This window comes from Sus scrofa, chromosome 15 (assembly GCF_000003025.6).
Source record: "Sus scrofa isolate TJ Tabasco breed Duroc chromosome 15, Sscrofa11.1, whole genome shotgun sequence".
NCBI classification, from domain to species: domain Eukaryota; kingdom Metazoa; phylum Chordata; class Mammalia; order Artiodactyla; family Suidae; genus Sus; species Sus scrofa.
Genome location: NC_010457.5, coordinates 123,569,856 through 123,582,384, shown reverse-complemented (window position 1 = coordinate 123,582,384; position 12,529 = coordinate 123,569,856). Strand labels below are relative to the sequence as shown.

At 39.0% G+C, this 12,529-nt stretch overlaps 1 long non-coding RNA gene across 1 annotated transcript in view; it reads left to right on the top strand.

Annotated features, from left to right (window-relative positions):
• Positions 1 to 11,311, top strand: part of LOC110257035 — a 65,261-nt gene extending 53,950 nt beyond the window's left edge. The window contains exon 3 of the long non-coding RNA XR_002339194.1: positions 9,227 to 11,311. This is a non-coding gene — a long non-coding RNA (uncharacterized LOC110257035). The remainder of the gene's footprint in view (positions 1 to 9,226) is intronic.

The window sequence follows — 12,529 nt, the reverse complement described above, 5'->3', positions numbered from 1 at the left end:
GGTAATTGAAAGGGAAGAGGAAGTCTGCTTGTTTCTCAGCACACTCTACTGAGGAGGGTTTCATATTACGGTCAGGAATTATAAGCATATAAAATGAGGAAGAAGATTATGACAACACAGGCCAAGGGAAAGGTCCAGATCCCTATGCAGTCAAGAGCCTGTATCATAAGAACACAAAGCAATAAGGATGCAGTGCAATGTCTTTCCTCTCTATTGATTTTATTCTCAAAAAACATATATACTGATGTTGCTATAATAGAATTTAAAAATGGACTAAGTCAAATATTCCATCATGTCAATAAATTTTCATGTTGGAAAGGACTTATTCTTCAGAATACCGTTTTAGTCTTTCACCAGTTTTGAGGGAATAATATCTAGTTTTTGGTTTTGATTTCTTTCATTCCAGATTCTCTTAAGGGAAAGCCAAAGGGGCTATCATCTCCTGGGGAAAGACACAGAAGCTCTTTCCCAAACTTTTGAAAGTCCTTCCTCCTTAGGTTTTAACAGTCTCACCTCTAGTCTTGAACTCATCTTCAGTGATGCTCAATCCTTTAACTCTTAGTCACCAAGCCTTCAACAGGGCTCTCACGTCCATCCCTGCCTTCCTTCTTCCTTTTTAATGAACCTGAAAACAAGTCCGCATTGCTACATACCTGCCTTCCTCTAACTCGTCCCCAAACCTATGCCCTGCATAATCAATTTGGACCACCAGTGCTTCTCTCATCATAGATCTTCCTTCAAAAGATCTACAGTAAATATTGCATGTGGCATCAAGTCCAAATTCCTTCATTAAGTTTTCAAGGCCACTCAATATTTTCCCATTATACTTCTTCAATCTTATATTCTCCTCTCTTACACTTAAAGCCTAGGTATCGTCAGAACGATCTCCTGTCTACACTGTCACTTTCCTATCGTCCAATACTACTGTGTCCTCCCATGTTTTTATGTGTTTGTGTTGCTCTCCAGATTTGAAATTCCACCTTTTCCCTATGATACACTCAAATGTCAAGACTTAAAAAGTCCAGTTCTAGGATTATCTCTTCAAGGTGATAGTTTCCGAGCTTGCCAATCTTCATTTACTCCCTTTCTTTCTGAATTATAAAAGCACACTTAATATCCACACCAAACAACTCCTCTCCCTTGATCAGTCACCACTGTGTATCCTTCTGCAGTTGTTTTGAGTAAATTAGCATTGTCAAACATCCACTTAAATTCCTCAAGGACAGAATAACTGCATATCATCCTTCACTATAACCTTCACAGGAAAAGGCACTTAATAGGAACTCAGTAAATTCTTAATGGTTGACACATAATCCACAGATCCATAATTTGGACTGAGGTAACTGATCCTCCTCAGTATGCAAGGTATACGCCTATGGAAACCTTTCTGATGTCTTATGTTGAGACAGAAAAAAGTACTTTCCTAGAGAGAAGCACCTGTGAACATCTGTCCACTGTTCTAAAACAGTCTTCTGACAAGTCCACAAAGACCTGTCTGCCTAGGGAAATTTTTTCCCCTCTAAGCCAACACTGAAGAACAAGGACTTTAGAATTGAGATCTTTTGTAATTCAAAAGAAAGAAGCATATTCATTGATGAATATCATCTCTTCTTTCTAAGATTGTTTCCAGTTCTCGTCTAGATATAACAACCACAGCAGTGAGGCATGGGGTAAATATTTGCTCATTTGTTAAGAGATTTGGGAAGAAACCCTTCCCAAAGTCACTCAATATGCTGTGCCGTGAAGAGGGCCAAAGAACTGAAATGTCAGAATGGCTGTGACCTGTAACAAGTCCCCTAGCCATTTCAGTAGATATCCTCCCTATAATGAGGCTTTTACAGCATATTTGTACCTTGACAGTGCTCAAAATGGAGATCTCAGAGGCAAAATGAGTATTTGGTTGCAAATGAGAAGCTAAACCTCTTCTTAGCTTTGCTGCTTTCTTTTGGAATCTCTTTTTCATTTAAATAAACAAATTAGACATTCCGAAACTCAAAGGCCTATACAATGAAAGCAGTTGCTGTTCATGATGGATTAGTCTGAGGTTTAAAAAGAAGGCCAAAAAAATGCAAAACAAGCTGTCATCTCTCATTATAGGAGAAATAGATCACAGGTGACACAGCTTCTGTTTCATCTGTGGGAGGTTAAGAAGAAATACATTCACAGAAGAATACATTTCACTCCAGGTATAACAGGTGGGAGGTTCCCGGGCTGTGTCTATATATTATTCTTTTTGAGAACATGTATACACCCCCTGAAATTCTAGCTGCTTAGAATATTTTTCATCTCAAAACTCAAAATCAGGCTCAGATTTATTGAGAAGAACCCCATGATAACTTCCATTTATAATATGTTTTCTAAACCCGCGTACACTAAAAGACAGCAGTGGGCCACTTTGTTCATAAAGACTCAAATAGTTTAAATGAAATCAAGTCTCTCAATGTGGCTTTCAGCTTCCTTACATGAGTTAATTGCTTATCCCATCAAGCATGTGCAGGTCTATAGGGTCTATATGTTTAGGTTATTGGTTTAAAAAATGAAGTCTAAGAATTTGTGGCTTTAGTTAAGAGCATAGTAACAGACATAAAATGTGCACAAAGACTTCCATGGAGTAGTTATTTACCCTCTCAAACACGTTGATGTTGTCTGTCTGGAGTGGACTATGGCAGCTTCCACCAACACTGAAGAGCTGATATGTACCTCTTGGGGTTAGAAACAGGACCAGAAGAACTGCAGCCACTTTCTAAATGATCCCCTTGCCAAGCAGCCCAATCTTTCTAAAGAATATTTAAAGCCCAGACCAATCTTTCTAAAGAATATTTCTAACCAGCTACTCTACTGTCTACCCCAGTTCTCCACTTCTATTAGAGTTCAAAATGCCTACAAAAGCCTTCAGTGTATTAATTTTGTATCCTGCTATTTTACCAAATTCACTGATGAGCTCTAATAGTTTCCTGGTAGCGTCTTTAGGATTTTCTAGGTGTAGTATCACGTCATCTGCAAACAGTGATTGTTTTACTTCTTCTCTTCCAATTTGGATTCCTTTTATTTACTTTTCTTCTCTGACTACCATGGCCAGGACTTCCAAAACTATGTTGAAGAACAGTGGTGAAAGTGGACAGCCTTGTCTCATTTTGTGAAAACGAAGATATGTTTCTATCTACAGACCAGAAACAGATTCATGGACATAGAGAACAGAATTGTGGTTGCCAAGGGGGAGGGGGAAAGAAGAGGGAGTGACAGATGGTTTGGTGTTGGTAGATGCAAACTATTACAATTCGAATGAATAAGAAATGAGGTTCTACTGTATAGCACAGGGAACTATATCCAATCTCTTGGGGTAGAACATGATGAAAGAGAGTATAAAAAAATAAAAATATATATACATAATAGTGATATATATAATACTAATATATATTATATATATATATGTGTATATATCCAATCTCTTGGGAGACAACATGATGAAAGATAGTATAAGAAAAAAACATTAATATATATAATAGTAATGTATATAATACTGATATATAACATATATATCGGTATATATACTAATATACTGGGTCACTATACTGTACAGCAGAAATTGACACAACACTGTAACTCAACTACACGCTAATAAAAATAAAATTAGATTTAAAAAAATGTCTTCAGGGGCCTCAACTATATGACCCCAAACAATTTAGCTTTAGCTTAAGGGACAATTTTACTTTATTGCTAGGATTTAGCAGCACTTTACAACTGGCTGGTCTCAACATGCTCTGGATTTTTGTGCATTTGTGTCTTTACTCTTTTTCTCATGACTATGGAGCTAGAAGTTCTAGATTCAAGTTCTGCTGCCACCTTCCTAGGCATGAAACCTTTACAGATTACTTAGCTCTTCTTAGTCTCAAGTTCCTTAAAATGGGAAGAATAAAATCTACTTAGGCTTCACAAAGGGTCATAAAGATTAAATGAGCTGAACTGTGGGAAAGAAGACCTCTTATGCTGGAAAAAGTATTGGTTAGGCTAGGATGCTTGTCCTGACAGAAATATTGGTCAAATCAACCAAAGAAAAACAGCCCATTTGGAGAGATGCACATCGATTTTATTTGGGGGTAAATAAATATTTAGTTTGTTTTGTTAGCATGGGTTTTTAACCTCAGCTCTATCAGTATTTTGAACTGGATACTTCTTTGAAGTGTAGAGTTGTCCTGCACATTGGAGGAGGTATAGCAGCATCCTGGCCTCTGACCGCTAGAATCTAATAGCAGCCCACCTCCAAAGTCGTGGTAACCAAAAATGTTTCCACACAGGGCCAAATGCCCTTGCCCTCTTTATCCACAGGGGAAGGTACAGAATTGTCCTGTTTGGAACCACTCTTAGAGATTTCAGAGACACGTTATGTCTACATAAATATATTGAACACAATTTTTGAAAAGGACACGGCCCCTACCTTAGGGACATTAGTCACTACGGGAGCAGACAGATATGTTAACAACTTCTTGCAAACCATACCCAAAGTGAATGAGTGCTACAAAAGAGGCACAAACTCAAGGTACTGGAGGCACAGAAGGAACCATTAATATCTGGAGAGTGGGGGTTGTGTTCAAGGCAAAGCACAAAGAGAAATTGGCTTCAACATCAGTCTGGAGATCAGAAAGTCAGGCTTTGGCACCTGGTTAGCCCACCACTGAAGGTGAATTTCAATACGGGTGTTGCTAGGAGGAGGTTTTTGGGAGACTGGAGAGGTGAGAGATTTTGAAGAGGAACTTTAAGTGAAGCAAGGGCAGAGAGGAAGAATGGGAATGGAAAGGCCCAAGAGAAATGTCAGACTTTGTAAGACATTTTTAAGTTTAACTTTTGTGCTAAACCAATCATCTCTGCCATTAAGGTAGTCCCTTTTGCTTCCCTTTCCTTTTCGTGATTTTTGGAAATGGTTTTTATATACTTGAAGGTCAGCTTCTTGAAAGTATGGATACCTGCCCCTACCATCCTTGAAAGTAGTATCTCACACACACACACACACACACACACACGTAACTTGGTGATAAATTACTGGAGCATTCAGGTGAGTCATAGTGGTGGCCCTTCTTGTTTTATTATAGGCAAAGAGATAATCAACACTAAGTGTGCGCAGTGAGGACAATTGGAAATTCAGGTTTTTTTTGTTTTTTTTTTTTGTCTTTTTTTTTGTTGTTGTTGTTGTTGCTATTTCTTGGGCCGCTCCCGCGGCATATGGAGGTTCCCAGGCTAGGGGTTGAATCGGAGCTGTAGCCACCGGCCTACGCCAGAGCCACAGCAACGTGGGATCCGAGCCGCGTCTGCAACCTACACCACAGCTCACGGCAACGCCGGATCGTTAACCCACTGAGCAAGGGCAGGGACCGAACCCGCAACCTCATGGTTCCTAGTTGGATTCGTTAACCACTGCGCCACAACGGGAACTCCGGAAATTCAGTTTTAATGTGACTCCTCTATCCTTGTCCATCAGAAATTAGAGAGGTAGTCAATTTTATGTTGCAGGCCATACTACCAAGTTAGTGCTTAGCAATCCCTCTGGTTGTCAGCTTAGGGATTCAAAGAACTGAAAGCTGGAGAACATGCCACACGGACAATGCCCAGCCGGGGGCTTTTGAGGTCATTGCTACATGATACCAGCCTTTTATCCCACCCTGCTCAGAATATGCTGAGAAAGCCAAGGAGGGAGTAGATGGTATGATGTAAAACATGATCACTGTAAATATCTCAGCATGCATCTTGCTGACAGTGGGAAGTCCAGCTCTGGAAGAAACACTGTCAGCAGTAGCATCTATTTATGCAACGGATTAAGCTAGAAAATGCTTATTCTTGTTGATATTTTTAGTAGTTCTCCCAGAATTTTAAAGCTGTTTTCAATATGCTTTTTGCTTGCTTGGATTTTCGTACTTATAACTGATTCTACTGACTGTATCCTTAAGAGTGGGATTGACCAACAGACATTTAATATCTGAATTAAATAGCAATTGAGTGATTAGAAATACTGAAAAAAAAGTCCTGCACCAATTGTTAGGAAATTTGAGTTTGAACATCAGATATATCAATTATCAGATGCTTCGCTTTGAAGAAGTCATCAATCATATTTGTAATGCCCAAATATCATCCTATTTTTTCAGATATCTGTGAAAACAAGGTAAACTGACATACGTGAAAGCATTTGGAGATAAGAAAGAAAGGGGGGGGAGGGGATGGAAGGAGCCAGAGCATTCAACATTCTATTTTAAAGGCTTAACAAAATCAAAACACTTTTTTTTTTCAGCTTTATTGAGATTCAATTGCCAAATAAAATTGTAATATATATAAAGCATAAAATGTGATGATTTTATGTAGATGCACATTATGAAAGGATTTCCCTTCATTAAGCTAATTAATTTACATATCAGTCAACTTACATATTTACCTTTTTATTTTTTGGTGAGAATATTTAAGTTCTGCTCTCCTAGCAAATTTTGATTATAAGATACAGTATTTTCAATGATTGTTCTTATGTTTTCTTTAGATCCTTGAGCCATATTCATCTTATAGCTGAAAGTCTGTACCCTTTACCCATCTCTCCCTATTTCCATCAACTCCCAGTCCCTAGCAACCACTTCTCTACTCTGTTTCTGTTTTTTTTTTTTTTTTTTTTAGATTTAACATATAAGTGATATCATGCAGTATTTATCTTCTCTGCTGGCTTATTTCAATTAGCATAATTAATGCCTTCCTGGTTCATCCATGTTGTCACAAATGATGGAATTTCCTTCTTTTTTAAGGCTGAATTATATATATATATAAAACATATGTAATATACATACAGATATCTCTTTGAAATAGTAGCTACTAAAAAGCTTCAGTTCAACAAAGGAAGTTATAAACAACAACAAAGCAACTTATGAAATAGAAGAAAATATATGCAAACCAAATACCCTATAATGAGTTAATATAGAAAGAACTCATACAACTTAATAGTGAAAACCAAAACAAGATAATTAATGAATGGGAAAACAACGTGAACAGACATGTTTTCAAGGAAGATATTCAGATCACCAACAAGTACATGAAATGATGCTCAACGTCACTAATCCTCAGGGAAATAATCAAAGACACAATGAAATGTCACCTCACACTTGCAAAGACGGCAATTACCAAAGAGACAAGAAAAAAAAATGTTGGTGAGGATCTGGATTAAGGGAGAAGGTGTATACTGCTGGAGAAGGTGTATACTGCTGGTGGGACTACAAATTGGTGTAGCCATTATAGAAATCAATATGGAGGTTCCTCAAGAAATTAAAAATAGAAATTAATCCCTTGTCAGTTGCATCATTTGAACCTATTTTCTCCCATTCTGTATTTTGTCTTTTTGGGTTTTTTGTTTCTTTTTTTTTTTTTTATGGTTTCCTTTGCTGTGCAAAATCTCGTCAGTTTGATTAGGTCCCATTGGTTTATTTTTGCTTTTATTTCTCTTGCCTTGGGAGACTGACCTAAGAAATGCAACTCAACAGCAAAAAAAAAAAAAAAAAAAAAAAAAAAAGCCAACAACCCAGTTGAAAAATGGGCAGAAGACCTGAATAAACATTTCTCCAAAGAAGATACACAGATGGCCAACAAGCGCATGAAAAAATGCTTAACATCACTGATTATTAGAGAAATGCAAATCAAAACTACTATGAGGTATCACCACACACCAGTCAGAATGGCCATCATTAATAAGCCCACAAATAATAAATGCTGGAGAGGGTGTGGAGAAAAGGGAACCCTCCCATACTGTTGGTTGAAATATAAATTGGTACAATCACTATAGAAAACAGTATGGAAGTACATCAGAAAACTAAATATAAAAAACTACCATATGACCTAGCAATCCCACTCTTGGGCATAAATCTGGACAAAACTTTCCTTGAAAAAGACACATGCATCCACATGTTCATACCAGCACTATTCACAACAACCAAGGCATGGAAATAACCTAAATGTCCATCGACAGATGAATAGATTAAGAAGATGTGGTATATATACACAATGGAATACTACTCAGCCACAAAAAAGAACAAAATAATGTCATTTGCAGCAACATGGATGGAACTAGAGATTCATACTGAGTGAAGTAAATCAGAAAGAGAAAGATATCAAATACCATATGATATCACATATCTGGAATCTAATATATGGTACAAATGAAACTTTCCACAGAAAAGAAACTCATGGACTTGGAACACAGACCTGTGGTTGCCAATGGGGAGAGGGAGGGAGTGGGAGGAACTGGGAGTCTGGGGTTAATAGATGCAAACTATTGGCTTTGGAACGGATAAGCACTGAAATCCTGCCATGTAGCACAGGGAACTCTATCCGGTCACTTCTGATGGAACATGATGGAGGATAATGTGAGAAAAAGTATATATATATACTTATATATATATATGGCTGGGTCACTTTGATGTACAGTAGAAATTGACAGAACGCTGTATATCAGCTGTAATGGAAAAAATAAAAATCACAAAAAAATAGAACTACCATACCATTCAGCAGAACCATTTTTGAATATTTATCCAAAGGAAATAACAGTCATTACAGTGAGTTTAGAAATATTTCTGAGAGAGATAATATATTCTGTTTACTCTCGGTCTTATCAGAGACTGTGCTGATGTTTAGGGTTTTCCTTTTTTGTTGTTGTTGTTGTTTTTTATTCTCTTGTCTCCACAGCATTTGGTGGAGAGCAGAAGGGGTAAGCAACTTCCTTTTCATGTGCTAAGAGCTTGGTTACTAACTAGAGTGTCAAAACCAACCTAGATCTACAATTTGGTTGATGGATCTTCACTGATGAATGAAGCTCTTCTACCTACATAAATCACCTGGGAAGAGTTATTGTTAGGAAATGCTAATGTTTTACGTGTTTCCTTTAAAAGTAAACAATAGCTATGGACCTGGGGTAGTAACCTCATTGTATATGAGTGAAAGGGTCAGTTTTGACTGACAGAGGCCTGTAAAGGTAACAGGGCAGAACTGTTTGAGCCCCAACTGCTTTTGAGAGTAATCACCTATAAAGAACATTTAAATTTTGAATAGAAAAAATCTATTATATTTTATTTGCTCATATTTTGTTGGAAGAATAATAAAATTGGTTCACAACACCTGAACAACTGAGGGGTTTGGGTTTGTTTTCTTGATGGATAGTTATGGGTGTTTGCATTTTCCTGTAAGTAACAGAGCACATATTTTTTCATTTCAGTTTCCTATCTGAAGAGCTCCCTACCACCAAGCCAACAAGATCCAGATGTAATTTCACTGATGAGCAAGACATCTCTGCCAACTGAATTTCTATTGATTAGCATTTGACTTTGTTTGTCAGCAAAAAGAAAAACGTATTCTTTAATGGCATGTTTTGGTACATAACCAGTGGGTACATGTCAGGAGGGAGGGCATAGATGGAGGGGTCTCTTTCAAAAGCTGATGAAAACATATTAGTGTGTACGATCATTTCTGCTCTCAGCCATATAAATAGCATCTGTAATCTTAAAACAGCCAACATCCTGCCCTGAAGATGAAAGGGAGAGTTGGCTTAATGTTCTTTGGCGCTGGAAGCTGTTGTGGCCTGAGATGGATGGGGACATCATGTACTGACCATGGGGCCAATGTCACTCATAGTCCACCCAGCCTCCTGGCCCCTCGTCCCTGGAGGGCTTGAGGGGGTTACACACAAGCCAGTCATTCTCACCAGGTGGGAGGAGTAACAACTTCTGATAACAAATTACAGCTGTTTGGGGTGACATAAAAGCATGAAGGTAGGTTTCTCACCAGACTAGCCTGGATGGGGATTTTTTTGGTCAAACAGAGCAGACCTAGATTTTTATAAACCATCACACACTACATGGACGGGCTACAAATTACGTTAGGGGCCCAAGGACTGAAACCATCCACTTTGGCCAGGCATGATAATAACAACTTGCATGAGTTGTTTCACAGCAGGAGGCCCTGATAAGGAACACGGTGCTGCCCTGAAGACTAACCAGGAGGAGGTGGGAGGGACCCGACCTCCCAGAATTCTTGGTGCTCGAATCCATCTTGGCTGAGAGGTGTGTGTGCAGCCAGGAAGGACCCTGAGCCAGACCAAGGAAGAGCCGAGTGAGACAATTGGCCAGAGACAGCCCAGAAACTAACTCCCATTCCGATAAAACCTGAGATCGAGAGCCACATGGCAGAGCAGTTCTCCTGGGTTCCCTTCCCCGCTGCGTGCCTCCTGGGTGGGTGCCGTTTCCCAATTCTTGGGCCTTGGAAGGGGTCCCCCTTCCTGCAACAGTTACAGACTACTATACTATTTTACCAAGAACTTTTTTACATGTTATTTCATCGAGTCATGACTACAAATCCCATGAGATAGTTATTATTATCATCTCTCTATGTCATGGCCCAAAGATATTCAAGGCCCGGAAATATTAAATGACTCATCCAATATTATTCAACATGTAAGTTATAGACTTAAAGTTTGAACCCATGTCTCTGGCCCTAAGTCCAGTTTCCATCCAACACAACAGCCTATCCATCTCCTTTACTAAGGGAATATACTTTCTATGATTTTCAAGCAAAACTTTTATTTTCCATTGGTACAATTTTTTTCCTAATGAGTTATTTTCCATTGGTACAATTTTTTTCCTAATGAGGACCTGTTATTACTAAATCATATAATATTTTAATAATTTATGAATGCAAATAATGTGTTACTTAGGTGTCATAGGAAAGAACATGAGAAATCAGTGTTAATATTGCCACTAACCCTGGACCTATCACTTGAAAGTCTTGATTTCTTTATCAAATGGATATGCTTCTTTCACATTAACCTGTGTGTCCCTACATTATGAGATAGAAGCAAAAGGGTGCACAACGTGATTAACACAAAATTTTCCAGGAATGGCTTAAATGAAATAGATTTTCTTAAAGTGATTGACCAAAGACCTATCAAGAGTTTCCATTCAATTCCCTGTGCAGTTAAGAGTGTTTCTGGTTAATTGTCGCCCTCCAGGAATTAAGAGGTCAGAATGCCCTCAGAGCATGAAGATAAAATGCAGAGTAACAAGAGAAAAATAGGAAAATTGGCATAAAAATATGGGATCCTTCAGTCTATATAAATTCAAGAGAGAGTATATTTTCTGAGAGAGTCCACCTGCTCTGAGGTGGTAGTAAGAATTTAGTTAGCTGAAAAAGGGCAAGCAACTTCCTTCAAGCAATTAAGATGCTGTTTCAGGAGTTCCCGTTGTAGCTCAGCGGAAGCGAATGCGACTAATAACCATGAGGTTGATGGTTCAATCCCTGGCCTCACTCAATGGGTTAAGGATCCAGCATTGCCATGAGCTGTGGTGTAGGTCCCAGACATGGCTCGGATCCCACATTGCTGTGGCTGTGACCTGTGGCATAGGCCAGCAACTATAGCTCCAATTTGGCCCCGAGCATGGGAACCTCATATGCTGCAGGTGTGGCCCTAAAAAGCCCCAAAAAAAGAAAAAGAAAAAAAAGATGCTATTTCATAAAGCATGATCATGAAGCATGATTTAATACAGAATTTTTTTTTTTTTGGTCTTTTGTTTTTTGAGGGCCATACCTGCAGCATATGGAAGTTCCCAGGCCAAGGGTCTAATTGGAGCTGTTGCTGCTGGCCTATGCCAGAGCCACATGAGCCACATCTGCGACCTACACCACAGCTCATCGCAATGCTGGATCCTTATCCACTGAGCGAGGCCAGGGATCGAACCTGCAACCTCATTGTTTCTAGTCAGATTTGTTCCCACTGTGCCAAGATGGAACTCCCATAATACAGAAAATATTTTTGTAATAGAATGTTTTTTGGTCTTTTTAGGGCCATACTCACAGCATATAGAAGTTCCCAGGCTAGGGGTCAAATCGGAGCTGTAGCTGCTGGCCTACACACAGTTCAGGGCAACGCTGGATCCTTAACCCACTGAGCGAGGCCAGGGATCAAAGTCTCATCCTCATGGATACTAATCAGGTTCATTATTGCTAAGCCATGACAAGAAGCCCTAGAATGTTTTAAATGGAATTTTAACGTTTTGTCGTAGAACTCAGGAGCTTTTAAGTTTTTATCTTTGACCCTGCTCCTGTCCATATCCTGAGTGTACCCTTCCTACCGTCTCGATGTGATTGCTTCTCTATGTCTTCAGTTTTTGAAGAAGGCTTGGTAGGTTCCAGTCGTTTTTAATAAACAGTTGTTCAGCAGTTCATTGTGATTTTGGTGTGTCAGTGAGAGGAGGTGAGCTCTAGGTCCTTCTCCTCTACCATCCTGGCTTAATTGTTGACCCTGCTCTCATTCAGATTACTTTTCCCAGTAATTCCATAATTTCCTGTTCATTAAGCCATCCTCCTCTTCACAGATTCGGACTTCTCCAAGACACACTCATTTCCTTTAGGTCCTGCGGGGATTTTAAAATGAGCAGTCAAGGGCACAATGATTTTCCTTTCCTTGTCCACTCATTCAGGGTCCCTATTATTCTTCTCCCACTTCCCATCCCATTAGTGGACATGT